Here is a 16,943-nt window from a genome sequence, read left to right as displayed (position 1 = left end):
CCAGCCTGTTGTAGGCTTTGTAAAATTTAAAATGGCATTAATGTGTACAATAATATTTGGTGAAGTATATACTGAATTGAACTACAGAGATACCAGATGCATTTTGTTTTTTAATTTATTATTCCCTAGGAATTTGCAAAATACAGTTGCATTAAAATTAAGCACATATGGGCTCCGCTGAGTGCTTTCAAAAAGTTGTCAGCAAGGTATTGTGCCACTTTTAAATTGCGCTGGGCACACCCATTCTGTTTTGGAATCTGGCAAGCATTTGCAGAGTTTGCAATCATCCTAGGCTGACTAGATAATTACGTACTCTTGTTTTAGCGTACGTTATGTAATCACGTTTGCCTCTGATGAGCTGATGTCTTTCTTTGGCATGCTGCGTTGTTCTCAACATTCTTTTGGAATCTGGTCCAATAACTCACTGGGTGCTGCCCACAGATAGACAAAAACAGTGAATTGCCCATTATGCAAGCATAAATGAGAGCATACTTTTTAAAAAGACTTTATTCACCTAAAATGAGAGAAGTGATTGAAAACAATGTGGATGACATTCCTAAAATGACTACTTTAATGAAGTTTGAATTTAAGCAGAGCTGTCTCTACTGTTTCCTTAACAGCTTGAAACAAAAAGAAAACTTTAAAGATCTGTTTCACATTGAATAGTATTTTTAATCGTTCTACCAAACTCAAACTTTTCATTGCTTTGTGAGTTTCAGTTTATGGAACTGAACAGTTGGTAAATTAACTTCTTCAGTACTGCATTTAATCATTATTATTAATTTAAAATAATTTAATAAATCATTTCTTAAATAGCACTGAATGATTATAGTTATATATGCTTTGTTAAGATTTATAAGTCTGAATGTAACAGTTTTCACAGGTTGCAGTTTACAAACCCACTATAATCTGTTTGTAGTTTCTTGCAAGGTTCTGCTCTTTTAAGAGCAGTCTTTTTCTGCCACCTAGTGGTATTCCAAAGAGTTGCTTATTTTGTGTATGTGGCAGATAAAGTTTATATTTGGGAGTTTGTTGTGTTTAACTCTGTTGAATTAAGCAGTTCTGCAAGAGCATTTCAGCTAAGACAAAGCAGTACAAAATAAACACCAAATCTTATCTGAGAAAATAAGAACAGTCAGGGACCAAAGTTTGCAAATGAGACATTTCTGAATACAACCTATATATGAAACTAACACTCTGATATGACAGAGAAAACAAGAACAGTACCAGAGCAATAGTAAGCAATGCATACATTTCAGAACACAACATACATCATTATGTGAAATTAATGCTTTTTAAATGAGATTTGATCTAAACATCCCTACCAGCAGCAAACTATATAATATTTGAATATTTTTTAAATTTAAAATGGCATTAATGTGTACAGTAATATTTGGCGAAGTATATACTGAATTGAACTACAGAGATAGTTTGTGTTTTCTCTTGCATATACTTTATTAACCATAATTAAATGAATAGTGTGTGCAGCATAATTACATGCGGGTCAACCAAGATTTAGCTGCACTAAGTGGGGACAACTAACATTTAAAATGACATGAATGCTGTGCGCAATAACGTTTAACAAAGTATATTCAACAGACAACATGAAACATCTTAAAATGGTCATGCTGAATTGGGCTATGAAGATATTTTACGTTTTCCATTGCATGTAGTTTGTTAAATCTAACCAAATGAATAGTGGGGCTTACTTACAGGAGAGCAGTCAAGAACATTTAGCTGCCCTGAGAATGGGCAATTGAGGTGCCTGCATCCTGCTGTTACATTGTACTAGATATGGTATAAAGCTGTAAGAGGTAACTCAGAAAGTGAAGAATTTAGAGTGAGACTATCTTATAAATTTGGGTATAAAACTGGGCTGTTCAATAATATTGTTGATATACTGATCAGGAAAGCAAATTACAAAGAACAGAACCTGGAACAAAAGTTTGAAGACACTAGTATAGTTACCAAGAAGAGACTAGAGCTGCTGAAACAGTATATTAAAACTATGACCTGCTTAAATGAGAAATGGGGGCATTACTACTGGGTAAGGAGTATGGACGTGGAAGAGTGACTTACATAGAATGTACAGAGGTGGATGAGTGACTTACATAGAATGTATCTACTTTTTTGGTTAACCATATAAGTAAACTAAACATTCCTGACTGTTTTCTTCCATGGCCTGGTCCTTAAGGGTAAATGTAACACATACAAACAGCTTTAGCATAGTCAGTTAACCAGCATGTTTTTGAGAGATGGGTAGAAATTAGACTGCTAGAAGAAAAAAATTACATAGACATGGAAAGAATTTTCAGACTTCTCACAGACAGTTAGTAGCAGATCAGGACTGTAATGTAAACCTTACTACTGTGAGGCAAAAACATTAATTACAAACCAAAAAAAAAAAAAAAGCCACTGTGTATCTCATCTGGTGCAAATATGGATAAGGTACGCAGGAGGAGATAACATGGCGTGTCTGAGGTCTACATAGCAAAATGCATTTTTCTAAGATGGGCTCATTGACAAATACAGTGAGTCCTAACAGAAATGAGAGCTAGTAGATAGAAGAATAAGTTTACGGAATTAACTGGGATCAAAATGACTAGAAGGGCCATACAACAGAGGTGAGGGATAGAAGAAACAACCAACCAGTGTTCCAATTAAATTTAATAAAACTCTGACATCCTGGCCAAAGCCTTCAAGGAGTAAATCACAGCACAAAACACTTGCCTTAAATACAGAAAAGAATTAACACTCAATTATATAATTATACAAACAGCCTCCAGTTACATTCCTCATTTAACCCTCTAGGGACAAGAGTATCAAATTTTAAAATGTTAAATGATTCCTTAAGCAGCAACTTAAGGAATCATTTAACATTTTAAAATTTGAGAATGGTGAGTATGGAAAAGAGGTGAAGAAGAGAGTGCAGGCAGGGTGGAATGGGTGGAGAAAAGTGTCAGGAGTGATTTGTGACAGACGGGTACCAGTAAGAGTGAAAGGGAAGGTTTACAAGAGGGTAGTGAGACCAGCTATGTTATATGGGTTGGAGACGGTGGCATTGACGAAAAGGCAGGAGTCAAAGCTGGATGTGGCAGAGTTAAAGATGTTAAGATTTGCACTGGGTGTGACTAGGATGGACAGGATTAGGAGTCAGTATATTAGAGGGTCAGCTCAGGTTGGACAGTTTGGAGACAAAGCAAGAGAGGCAAGATTGTGTTGGTTTGGACATGTGCTGAGGAGGGATGCTGGGTATATTGGGAAAAGGATGCTAAGGATGGAGCTGCCAGGTAAGAGGAAAAGAGGAAGGCCTAAGATAAGGTTTATGGATGTGGTGAGGGAGGACATTCAGGCGGTTGGTGTGAAAGAGCATGATGCAGAGGACAGGGAGAAATGGAAACAGATGATCCACTGTGGCGACCCCTAACGGGAACAGCCGAAAGAAGATGATGATGATGATTCCTTAAGCAGCAACTTTTTTTTTTACAAGAGTTAAATCAAACTGGAAGATTTTTACTTTCTCCAATATAGTACCTTGTAACCCACTACTATCCCCATGATGGAACCTATTGAAATATAGAGCTACCAAACTCTCTATTTTCTTGTTAAAATGTCTCTCACATGTTCCAACAATCTAGATTTAAAACACCTCTTAGTTTCCCAAATGTAACATTTGTTACAAGGACATCTCAGGGCATATACAATGCCCTCTGTGTTACAATTAAAATAGTCACACACTCTAAAGGATATATTATTAATTTTGGAAAATCCTTTTGTCACATATTTGCAAGCTTTACATCTACCACAAATGGACATGCTATATAATGTAAGACTATATGGTATATTCATGAGGGGGCACTAAATCTACCCCTCACTATAAAATTGTGTATGTTCTTTCCATTTTATAGGAAATGATTAATTCCTTATCTAACCATTCTGAAGCATCTCTCAAAGACATTAAATATTTCCAATATTGTTTAACCTGGTTTATAACCCTGGAACTAAAACAACTGTATTGTAACAAAATACGTAATTCCATCTTTGTCTTTTTTAAACCTAGTTTCATTTAACTGTCTTCCTCTATGAGTTCTGTTACTTTCACCAATCCTCTCTGCAAATCTCTCCCAAATAGTGTAAATTGTTTTATGGCCATACCCTCTGTTTTTAAACATATCTTTATTTTTTCCAACTCATGTCTAAGATATTTTTCATTATTACACAATTTAGATAATCTAAGAAATTCTCCAAAAGGAATGGCTTGTAAGGTATGAGAGGAGTGACAACTTCGACCATGTAAAAATTGTATACCCTCTTCAAATTTTCTATGAACTTTAGTTCTCATAGTTCTCCCATCTGAGATATCCACTATAACTTCTAAGAAAGGGACTCTGGTCCCGATCTTCAGACCATCAAACTTTAATGCAAATCTGTTATTTTGTAAACCAGCTACAAATTCATTAACTAAATCCTGTCCCCCTTCCACCAAAAAAATGAGATAATCTATGTATCTGTAGTATCTGATAACATGCTTTTGATAGAATTATGTTCTGTATAAGCATTCCGTTTCAAATACCCATGCTCGGGTTGGCATATATGTGAGAAAAAGCTGCCCCCATGGTTGTCCCTTGTTTCTGATAATATAACTCATTGTTAAATTCAAAAACGTTTTTTGCCAAACAGAAATACAAAAGTTCTATAATGTATTCTGTCACTGGACTAGATCCCAAAAAGAGCATTAACACTTCAATCCCAAAGCTATACTGGATACTAGTATACAGGCTCTTTACATCCAGCATAACCCAAAACATACTATGATTCCACTTGATATCATTCACTTTATCTAGAAAAGCAAACACATGCTGTATATATGAAGGAAGGGTACATACTTCAGGTAACAAATAGCCGTGAAGAAACTGGCCTATTTTGTTAAAAAAATAACCTCAGCCTAAAACTATAGGTCTACCTGGTGGCTGTGTAAAATTCTTATATATTTTTGGGAGACAGTAGAAGTAAGTCATTTTGGAACTTTCAATATTAGATTTCTTCTTCACATCCATTTCAGTAAAGTAGCCTAACCTGTAGCCCTTATGTAACAGTTCATCATATTCATTTAATGCATTGTTGTATACAGAACTATCCACCTTTTCATAAACATTGTTATCATTAAGATGTTCTTCACACATAGTCAAATATTGGATGTATTTCCCTTGCCGGCTGGTTTAAAGATTAGCCCCCGGATTCTGTAAGCCTTGCATGGCATGCAGGATTAGTGCAGGAGCTCCAGCAGGCAATATGTCTGCCATGCGATCCAGGAATAACCTGTAGGGGCATGCATGAGCGCTCCTGCATTAGTCCTGCACGGACTCAGGCCATGTATGCAAATTACCCCATTTATAGGTTCATAGGTTCATAGGTTTATACTAGGCTATCTGCCCTAAGGCATTTATAAGCCTAGCCCAAATTATTGTGGCTTACGCCACCCCTTATATGAAAAAATACTGCGCCCATTAGTTTGTTGTGCCTCTGTCCAGCAGTGACCCAGAGATGATTCCCGGGGTAAACCTACGATCTCCCATCCACAGGTCTAGATTTCTCTTGAACAGAGTCAGCGAGGTGCTTTGCCTCACATGGACCGGGATTTTATTCCACAGCATAGGGAGTCTCTGAGTGATAAATCTATCCCTCCAGCACGTCCTATTTATATCCGTGCTAAGGTTTAAGTCGCTTGCTCTAGTGGTTTTGGTGGATTTGGATTTTTGAGGTGGAGCATGTCCATTAATTCCGGGTTGGACATGGCCTTGTATGGCAGGCACATGTCCCCTCTGAGCTGGCCGTATGCGACTGAATAGAGCTGGAGTTTCTTCAATCTGGCAGCATATGACAGATTTTGGAGTCCCTTTATCCTTTTGGTGAGGAACTTTTGGGGTCTCTCCAATTGCTGCAGATGTCGGGTGAGATACATCCCGAATGGGGCATTGTACTCGATCATTGGTCTGATAAGTGAAGAGTACAGGGGAACAATGACCTCACTAGATCTGGATGTGAATCCTTCATGATCAGGTGGGCAATGTAGAAGGTCTTTCTAACCACTTTAGCAATGTGAGTGTCAAAAGAAAGGCCACTGTCAACCTGGGTCCCCAGGTCCCTGATAACCTCTTCTGTGCTTAGTGGATTGCCACCTATATGGTAGCTTGGGGTTACCTTGTTTTTCCCGAAGGGTATGACTATACATTTTTTGGCGTTTAACTTCAGGCCATGGCTCTGGCACCAGCTATCTGTTTCCGTGAGTCCATTCTGAAGGATATCAGTGTCCGATGCACTTTCCACTATGCCACCCAGTTTGCAGTCATCTGCAAACTTTGTCAGCCAAAGTCCTCCCATGTTGGCCTGTACTTCTGAGAAGTAGATGCCAAACAATAGGGGACCAAGGACCGAGCCCTGTGGGACACCACTTGTGACCGGCTTGGAGTCTGACACAGCGCCAGCAACTCTAACCCTGTGGGTTCTGTCCTTAAGCCAGTTTGCAACCCATCTTGTGACATATGGGTTTACATTTAAGCTGGTAAGTTTTTCTACAATACCGAGTGGGGTATTGTGTCGAAAGCCTTTGCAAGGTCAAGGTAGGCTGTATGGACTGCCTTTCCTCATCAATGGCCTTGGTGACTATTTCAAGAAGTCGACCAAGTTCAAAAGGCATGATCTTCCCTTGACAAAGCCAAACTGGGTCGGGTCCAATGTCTGCAAGTCCCCTATATCTTTGTTTATGAGCTCCATTATGATCCTCTCCATAGCTTTGCAGACTAGACTTGTTAAGCTTATGGGGCGGTAATTACCAGGGTCCGTAGAGGTGCCACCTTTGTGGAGTGGGACCACAGTTGCCGTACGCCACTCCTTGGGCATGTATCCTGTGGTAAGGCTGAGATTAAACAGCTGCCTTATGTGCGGGTTTAATTCCTCATTTAGCTCGTGTAGCACACAGCCGGGGACACCATCCGGTCCCATTGATGCTGTGTTTTTAGCTTTAGAGAGAGCAGCTTTCACCTGCGCATTTGAGATGTCCGGGAGGCTACACTCGGCTGGGATAGTTATCTCTCCTTTAGGGGAGAGGCGCGTGTAGTTTGCTCTGAACCTGTCTCCCACTATGTTCACAATGTCTATAGCTTCAGTGATTATTGTATCATTTTGGACTAATTCTGAGCATATCTGTGAGTTTCCACCCAGGTTCCTAACATAGCTGAAAAAGGCCTTATGATTGTCCTTTGAATCCATGGCAATTTTTCTCTCAAAATTGGCCTTAGTTGATTTTATGAGTGCTCGTAATTATTTACTAATAATGATCAGGGGTGACTTCCCTTTTATGGATTTTGTTCTATCATGTAATAGTTTTCTCCTCTTATTGTAAAGTTTGTTAATGGCTGGGGTCCACCAGACTGGACGTTTGCCCTTTGTGGAAAGAGTCTTGGTTTTATTTGGGATTGCCTGATCCATGCAGTCCTGGAGGTGTTCATAGAAGGCATTTGTAAGGGCTTCCAGCTTGGGTTGTGGTTTCCTCTGACTCAGGGGCCTTGAAGGATACCACACCAGTCTTGAGTAGTGTGAAGTTTGCTTTAGAGAAGTTCTTCACTATGGTCTTTTTGTTTGGGGTGGGGGGGGGATGTGGATTTCCAGTGAGATTAGTTTATGATCAGATCTCACCAATGAGGGATATACTTCGGTGTGGAGCATTTTGTCCCCATGTTTGTGACAATGAGATCTAGTATATTTTCTCCTCTCGTGGGAACAGTGACTAGCTGTTCCATGGCATTTGAATTTATGAACTCCAGGAACCGTTGGGCTAGAAAGTTAGGGCTTGAGTAATGTTCCCAGTCTATATTCGGGTAGTTGAAGTCACCCAATATGATGGTGTTTGGAGATACATTTATACCCTCCAGTGTCTTCAGGAAGGCTGTGTGGGGTTCCTGAGTTTGAGAGGGTGGCCTGTAGCATGCTACAATTTGTAGAGCAGTTTTGCCTATTGTTAGTTGCACCTGGATGGTTTCCGAAGCTTCATGCGTTGCCACCAACCTGGAGGTGTGAGTATCCTTTATGAATATGGATACACCCCCTCCTTTTGTGGAGTGGTCCGGGTTTTGGGGCCAGAACACATGATATGAGGTAAAACCTAATAGTGCCGGGGTGCTCTCAGGAGCCTTGAACCAGGTTTCAGTTACAGCACAGACATCAATGTTCTCCATACTGAGAAGGGCCTCGAGTGCGTGCATTTTGAGATTTAGACTTCTGGCATTGAGCAGCATTACCCTCAATTTCTTCCCATTTTTGTTTTCTAGGGTGGTAGGTTTAGAATTTGAGCCTTGCCTAAAAAAGGCACTATGGGGGTGGCAAGAGCCTTAGCCAATATCCGGAATCCCAGGGGTGACAGGTGCAAGCCGTCCCTTGCGAAGCAGCGTGGCTTGTCAAGCATGTCATCCCAGGCAGACAGACACTGGATCCCCTTTGAATGACACCAGACATTAAGCCAATTGTTAAAGCTGATCATCTTGTCTCTATATTGTGGCATCATTCTTGGTGAAGGAAGGATACTGCTCAGGGTTAGGGTCATACCTGCCTGGGCTACATAATCAGAGAGCTCCTCTATGTCTCTTTTCATGCAGTCCAGGGAGGTACGTCTCAGGTCGTTCACACCAGCATGGACAATGACTGTGTCATATTTGTACTTGCTGTGGAGTGACCCGAGTGCTTGTGTTATGTGGCGGATTCTAGCGCCCGATAGGCAGCTTACTGTGACCCTCTCCTTGTTCAGCCTGGTGAGTGGGACGTCAGTGTGTCTGACTATGGAGTCACCTATGACAAGTATGTTTGGTGTTGTATTTGGCCTTAAGGGCTGTGACTGCTTTGCACACTGCTTTTGTGGTTTATGTGTTGCTTGTGGGGTGTCTTGAGGTAGCAGTTGTTTGGGTGTCTGCTTTGGAGGCCTCTGCTGTTTAGGTAAATTTTACTCAGAGCCTCCGAGTATGTCTTTGTGTGTTTATGTGTTTGATTCAGTGGAGTGGTAGCATTATGTGAGGCTGGTTTTGTGGTGTGTGTAGTTGCCTTCTCCTCCTGTCTGGTCTTGCCAGTCCTGAGTTGAGAGAGCTCAGCCTCCAGTTTGGATAAATAGCTGCATCTCTACAAGTATTTGTGTTATGTGGGAGGAGGAGAGGGTTGTCTGTGTACATGAGGCAGTTATAACATTGCCTCAAGATTCCCAGATTCACCAGCTGGACCAGAGAGGAGATTGACAACTGACCTTTGGACATGCTAGAATAATATTGGGAAATCCTTAATTGAAAACAAGGGCCAGTGGGGAGTGAGGGTGTAGTGCTTTTAATTTTTAGTGCTGACTTATATAATTGCTTTAGTGAGCAAGTGCCAGGTAACTTGAGTGCAATGCGATACAAGTAACTAAATGCACAAACAACAAACAGTAAGTTTCTTTCAAGTGGCACAAGGAAATAAGTACAGTAAGCAATGCAGATATCACTAGTGATCCACAGAAGCTGAGAAGTTGCGTATTAGGTGAATTAGCTTCCAGGAAATAACAAGCAAACAAACAACAAGTATATAAACAAAGCTAGATTCAGTAGGCCTGGATCTAGTCTATGATAGAGCAAACAAGGTGAACCAATTTCAGTAAGATACAGTTCAAATATTCAGGCACTATAAACCTTTAACCAGAAAATTCCCAGCTCAGAAGGGCAGAGTCCAGCCTCTTCTCCCACAAGAGTGCAGTCCACGAACCTTCTTAATGTAAAATAACTGGCCTGAAGCCCAAGTGCCTAAACCAGAACTAATACACTTGGACACTGGGCTCTCAATCAGCAGTTCCCAACTTAGAAGGATGAAAGCTACCTGTCCTGCCACCACAGTGCTTGCCACAAACCTTCCTAATGTAAAACAACTGGTCTGAAGCCCAAGTGCTTAATCCAAAAGACTTGAATGATAGCTACACTTTAATCAAGTTACAACCAAGGAGTAATAAATACCATTGAATACTTTAGAGAATGTCTGGATTAGTGCTCAAGTTACACAAACAAAGCTAGATCCAGCAGGCCCGAATCCAGTCTATGCCACAGCAAACAAGGCACCAACTTCAGTAAGAAACAGTTCAGATATGCATGCACTATAAGCCTTTAACCAGAAATTCCCAGCTCAGAAGGGCAGAGTCCAGCCTCTCCTCCCACAAGAGTGCAGACCACGAACCCTCTTAATGTAAAATAACTGGCTTGAAAGCCCAAGTGCTTAAACCAGAATTAATACACTTTTAGAATAACAGACACCGAGCCCTCAATCAGCAGTTCTCAACCTAGAAGGATGTAAGCTACCTGTTCTGCCACAACAGTGCAGACCACAAACCTCTCAGTGCAAAACAACTAACTGGTCCGAAGCCCAAGTGTTTTAAACCAAAAGGCTTAGAATGAGTTACACCAAGCAGTAATAAATACAATTGAGTATTTTAAGATGATGCAAAAGTAAAAAGAAGTAGGTAAAAACACAAGTACAGTAAAAGCAGATGAAAATTTTTTTTTTTTTTTTTTTTCTGAACAAGTGCTGAGATCAAAGAAACAGATTTGAGTGCTGAAACTAGAAAACTGGCTAGTTACAAGAAAAAAAAACAAGCTAGAAGGCTTCCCTCAAACACAGAAGGGCTTGGGGGCTCAGAAGCCTACAAATAGTCTGTACCACTTAACAAGAAAGGCAGGAAATAAGCTTAATTTTTTTTTTTTTCTATTTCCCAGATGCTCTCTTTGTACACAGTAGGAGTGCCTGAAATCAGAATATGATCTCACTGCACTCAGTTGAGTGAGCAAATGAGATGGGCCCAGAGGCAGGCTGAGGGGCGGGCAGTTTCAATGCCACTAAGATTAACACCAAAACAAAAACGGGGCGGGTGGGTGGGAATAACTGAAGAGCAGAATAACCAGTTAAAAAGTCCTTCAACACTCCTTCATACACAGTTTAAATCAATTTAAATACTGTATTTTTTAAAAGAAAAAGTGCATAAAAAGGTACTTAAATTCTCTTATACGTCCAGTTGAATATAACCAAGTTCTTAGCTTGCCAAGCTGAAGTTTTAAAGCAGGAATTATTTCACATGCACCAGTTTAAATATGCAAGGACAGGAAATCACTGAATGTGGCTACCCCCACACCTGTAATTACTAGCAAATAACAAAATTCAGCCAACACTAGCTTTTAGTTCAAGTTACTGAAGAGCAGAATAACCAGTTAAAAATTCCTTCAACACTCCTTCATACACAGTTTAAATCAATTTAAATACTGTATTTTTTAAAAGAAAAAGTGCATAAAAGGTACTTAAATTCTCTTATACGTCCAGTTGAATATAACCAAGTTCTTAGCTTGCCAAGCTGAAGTTTTAAAGCAGGAATTATTTCACATGCACCAGTTTAAATATGCAAGGACAGGAAATCACTGAATGTGGCTACCCCCACACCTGTAATTACTAGCAAATAACAAAATTCAGCCAACACTAGCTTTTAGTTCAAGTTACTGAAGAGCAGAATAACCAGTTAAAAATTCCTTCAACACTCCTTCATACACAGTTTAAATCAATTTAAATACTGTATTTTTAAAAGAAAAGTGCATAAAAGGTACTTAAATTCTCTTATCGTCCAGTTGAATATAACCAAGTTCTTAGCTTGCCAAGCTGAAGTTTTAAAGCAGGAATTATTTCACATGCACCAGTTTAAATATGCAAGGACAGGAAATCACTGAATGTGGCTACCCCACACCTGTAATTACTAGCAAATAACAAAATTCAGCCAACACTAGCTTTTAGTTCAAGTTACTGAAGAGCAGAATAACCAGTTAAAAATTCCTTCAACACTCCTTCATACACAGTTTAAATCAATTTAAATACTGTATTTTTTAAAAGAAAAAGTGCATAAAAGGTACTTAAATTCTCTTATACGTCCAGTTGAATATAACCAAGTTCTTAGCTTGCCAAGCTGAAGTTTTAAAGCAGGAATTATTTCACATGCACCAGTTTAAATATGCAAGGACAGGAAATCACTGAATGTGGCTACCCCACACCTGTAATTACTAGCAAATAACAAAATTCAGCCAACACTAGCTTTTAGTTCAAGTTACTGAAGAGCAGAATAACCAGTTAAAAATTCCTTCAACACTCCTTCATACACAGTTTAAATCAATTTAAATACTGTATTTTTAAAAGAAAAAGTGCATAAAAGGTACTTAAATTCTCTTATACGTCCAGTTGAATATAACCAAGTTCTTAGCTTGCCAAGCTGAAGTTTTAAAGCAGGAATTATTTCACATGCACCAGTTTAAATATGCAAGGACAGGAAATCACTGAATGTGGCTACCCCACACCTGTAATTACTAGCAAATAACAAAATTCAGCCAACACTAGCTTTTAGTTCAAGTTACTGAAGAGCAGAATAACCAGTTAAAAATTCCTTCAACACTCCTTCATACACAGTTTAAATCAATTTAAATACTGTATTTTTAAAAGAAAAAGTGCATAAAAAGGTACTTAAATTCTCTTATACGTCCAGTTGAATATAACCAAGTTCTTAGCTTGCCAAGCTGAAGTTTTAAAGCAGGAATTATTTCACATGCACCAGTTTAAATATGCAAGGACAGGAAATCACTGAATGTGGCTACCCCACACCTGTAATTACTAGCAAATAACAAAATTCAGCCAACACTAGCTTTTAGTTCAAGTTACTGAAGAGCAGAATAACCAGTTAAAAATTCCTTCAACACTCCTTCATACACAGTTTAAATCAATTTAAATACTGTAGTTTTTAAAAGCAAAAGTGCATAAAAAGGTACTTAAATTCTCTTATACATCCAGTTGAATATAACCAAGTTCTTAGCTTGCCAAGCTGAAGTTTTAAAGCAGGAATTATTTCACATGCACCAGTTTAAATATGCAAGGACAGGAAATCACTGAATGTGGCTACCCCCACACCTGTAATTACTAGCAAATAACAAAATTCAGCCAACACTATCTTTTAGTTCAAGTTACTGAAGAGCAGAATAACCAGTTAAAAATTCCTTCAACACTCCTTCATACACAGTTTAAATCAATTTAAATACTGTATTTTTTAAAAGAAAAAGTGCATAAAAAGGTACTTAAATTCTCTTATACGTCCAGTTGAATATAACCAAGTTCTTAGCTTGCAAAGCTGAGGAGAAATCCATACAAATGAGGTGAATTTGCAATCCAGAAAGCTGGAAACCAGCCTTGCAGGACTAGTGTAATCTATGGAAATGTACTCCACCAGTAATGGAGTACATTTCTGCAAATTACAATATAGAGCCATGACAGCTCCAAATAAAGGTTGGATATCATGTAGAAAGCATGCCAATGGCCAAGTATAAAAAAATCAACTTTTATTTTTTTAGCTGATCTCGGCTGTTTAAGAGTAGGGCAGCGACGTGCAAATGGGATCGGGGGGAAAATTAGAAAATAAACATACAATAAGCATTCTAACTAAAATCACTATTCTGCCATTATACCCAATGGCAGGCAGAAGACAACATGGCCAGTGAATAGTGGTTGCTAAGGGGGGAGGCTCAATGTGGAACATGTAACTATGCATTAGCAGGCAATACTATGCAAATGAGGGGAATGATAGTGAATCTCAGATTTCCCCTGCATTCTAGTCAGCACCCAACAGTGTAAGAGCAGGAATAGCTTGGTGCAAGCCTAGGAGTTATCTGACATCATAGGGGGGTGTGGCAGGCATAATGTAAGCGGATTGGAGCCCTGTGGCTCAGGTTTGCTCCTAGCTTAGCACAGCTAGGCAAGGGTGTGTGTCTGAGGTGCCTAACACTCTTTACATTGCCTAAGTGGGTGTGCGCACCGCGCAATGATTTTTAAAGCAAAAAAAAAGTAAACCAGGAAATAGCATCTCTGTGCACATTTGAGCACTGTGTTTGCACAGCGCACCCCCGGACTTAAACAGGAAGGCAATGGGATGGGAAAACAGCAGTAGAAAGGTAATCTAGGAGAACTAGCATAGCTGGTAGGTGAAATGTATCAGAATCAGCCAGTTACACAGGCAGCAGAACAGCCCAGCCCAGAACACTACTATAAATTATGCAAACACCTTCCCCTCTGTTTTTTCCCCATACTCTACACCACCAGTGTATACAAGCGGGAAACTTTTAACAAACAAAATAAAACAGCAAAATGATAAGGGCTGCAATAGCTATCATACAACAACATGTAGAAGAGGCTGAGGATGGGGAGAATGTGAATGCTGTAGACCATGCCACAGTGAGGAGACGGAGAAGAGTGTACAGACCCAGGGTAACCTACCAGGGGCTACATGAGCTGGAGATAGTGAAGCACTATAGGGTGGACAGAGACCTCTTACAGCAAATTGTTGAGCTGTGCCAGCCACGCCTGACACACAGAACTAACAGAGGGGAACCCATCCCAGTGGATACCAAGGTTTGTGTAGGCCTAAGAATACTAGCTACAGGTACCTTCCAAAGGCCAACTGGGGATATGATGGGGATCTCACAGGCATTAGCATCCAGGGTACTCCACCAGTTCCTGGATGCCATGTCAGCGCATGCCAGTGAGCACATATATTTCCCCAACACCCGTGAGGCATTTTCCAGCAATATGCAACTGTTCCACCAAATAGCAGAATACCCTAAGATAGTGGGTACTATAGACTGCATGCAGATATGCATCAAAGCACCTCCCAGTGAGCGGGGTAGGGTCTACATCAACCGCAAGAGCTTTCCCTCCATCAACTGGCAGGTCATGTGCGATGCCCAGGACATAGTAATGAATGTGTGTGCTGGCTGCCCTGGAAGCTATCACGATTCCCACATCTGGCATCTGATACAGCTCTACCAGAGATTTGCCAATGGGGACATCCCTTACGGTCACCTAGTGGGGGATGCTGGTTACGCACTGGAGCCATGACTGATGACACCCATCAGAAATGAACACACACCCGAACAAGAACTCCATAATGAGTTACACGCACAGATCAAAATTATAATAGAGCATGTGTTTGGGATGCTCAAGTCATGGTTCTTGTGCCTGGACACATCCGGTGGAGCCTTGCAGTATTTTCCAGCTACATGTACCCAAATTGTCATCATATGTGCCATGCAACACAATATAATCCTGAGGAAACAGCTGCAGCAGGAACAGCATGGGCCAGGGCCACACAGCCCCCCACCATTGCCAAGGCCTGTACAGGCACAGAGTGACCCAGAGGAGGAACAGCCTGAGCCTGCTCCAGTAGGCAGAAGGAGGCATGCCCAGTATGCCCTGGCCTTGGCAAAGAGGCAACTCATAACACATACACTGACACAAGAGGGACCCAGGGAAAGACACCTCTCTCTGGCTCGCACATACAGTAAAAGGTATGCCACACATTACACTATCTGCTCAACCATGTGTAGGGAGTATACTATGTGCATCCAGCATAGGTGGCCCTACAGCACCACCCTCAATACTGGGACACCCACAAGGTAAGTCACTCAACCTACCAATTGTCGAATGGAGTAGAATGTGTAGTTACCTGTATCTATGGTATGGATGTCAGCATGCAAGGGAATCGGGTGGCTGAATGGTATGCCAGCAGATAGTAGACAACTACAGTGGCACCATGAGATCTGTAACAAATACTGGTGTCACCATAGTAGCCAGTACTACACAGGGCGACAAAACCCACTGCAGGAAATGTGCTGGTTCACATGTGTGTCCATATGACTCACACATGCCAGTCAGGGAGGTTCACATACCCAACAACAGTCACAGGGAGACAAACACAAACAAAGGCTGCACTGTTGCCTCTGAATGATGTCTATGGGTAACCTCCCCCCAGGCCTACACAGACAGACTACAGCAGGTCAGGCAGTGGGATGTTAGTTCTGAAGGGTAGGAAGTCAGAAACTAATATGTAGGTCAATCAAAGCTAAGACCTGTAGTACACTGATCTGCCTCCAGGAGGCATGATATGTTAGAATACAGAATGGAATGGAGTACCTGACATACCAATATAGTCATAGCAAATGTGTACAATTGTCAGCTGTGCCCACCCCCAATCCTGTGTAGAAATGTAGTAACAGTCAGATGTGCCCCCCCAATCCTGTGTAGAAATGTAGAAACAGTCAGGTGTCCCCCCCACAATCATATGTAGAAATGTAGTAACAGTCAGGTGTGCCCCCCCACTCCTATGGAGACATGTAGAAACAGTCAGGTGTGCCCCTTCCCCCAATCCAGCGTAGAAATGTAGTAACAGTCAGGTGTGCCCCCTCCCAACCACTGTGTAGAAATGTAGAAACAGACAGCTGTGCCCCCTCCCCCAATCCTGCATAGAAATATAGTAACAGTCAAGTGTGCCCACCTCTCACAATCCTGTGTAGGAATGTAGAAACAGTCAGGTGTGCTCCCCCAACCCTACTTAGAAATGTAGTAACAGTCAGGTGTGCCCCTAAACCTATTTAGAAATGTAGTAACGGTCTGGTGTGACCCCCCAATGTGATGTACACACGTTGTAGCAGTCAGGTGTGCCCCCACAACCCTATGTAGAAATGTAGTAACATGTATGTGTAGGTACAATACCAGTGGAGCACAGATGCATAGAGGTGTCCAAGGTAGCAGGATAGGTTGTAGCATCTGCACAATATGCAGGTATGTGTGTGTTAGGTTGGTGTGTCTCTCATATTGTGTGAGTGGTCAGTATGTATGTATGCATGTTGAGGAAAGACCTGGTGGCCATTGCCCACTACTGCTGATGACAGGGATAGTTCCTCACAACTGCAATGCCAAAGACAATATCCACCAGTATAACACATGCTAGCAGTAAGCCATTGTAAGTGTATGGTGGTAATATGTGTCAGCATCTGAAAGACTGACATGGCATGGCTGTTGGGCCTATATAT

Source organism: Protopterus annectens, chromosome 2.part1 (assembly GCF_019279795.1).
Source record: "Protopterus annectens isolate FY-2018-M chromosome 2.part1, PAN1.0, whole genome shotgun sequence".
Taxonomy (NCBI): Eukaryota; Metazoa; Chordata; order Ceratodontiformes; family Protopteridae; genus Protopterus; species Protopterus annectens.
Note: the sequence above shows the minus strand (reverse complement) of the source record.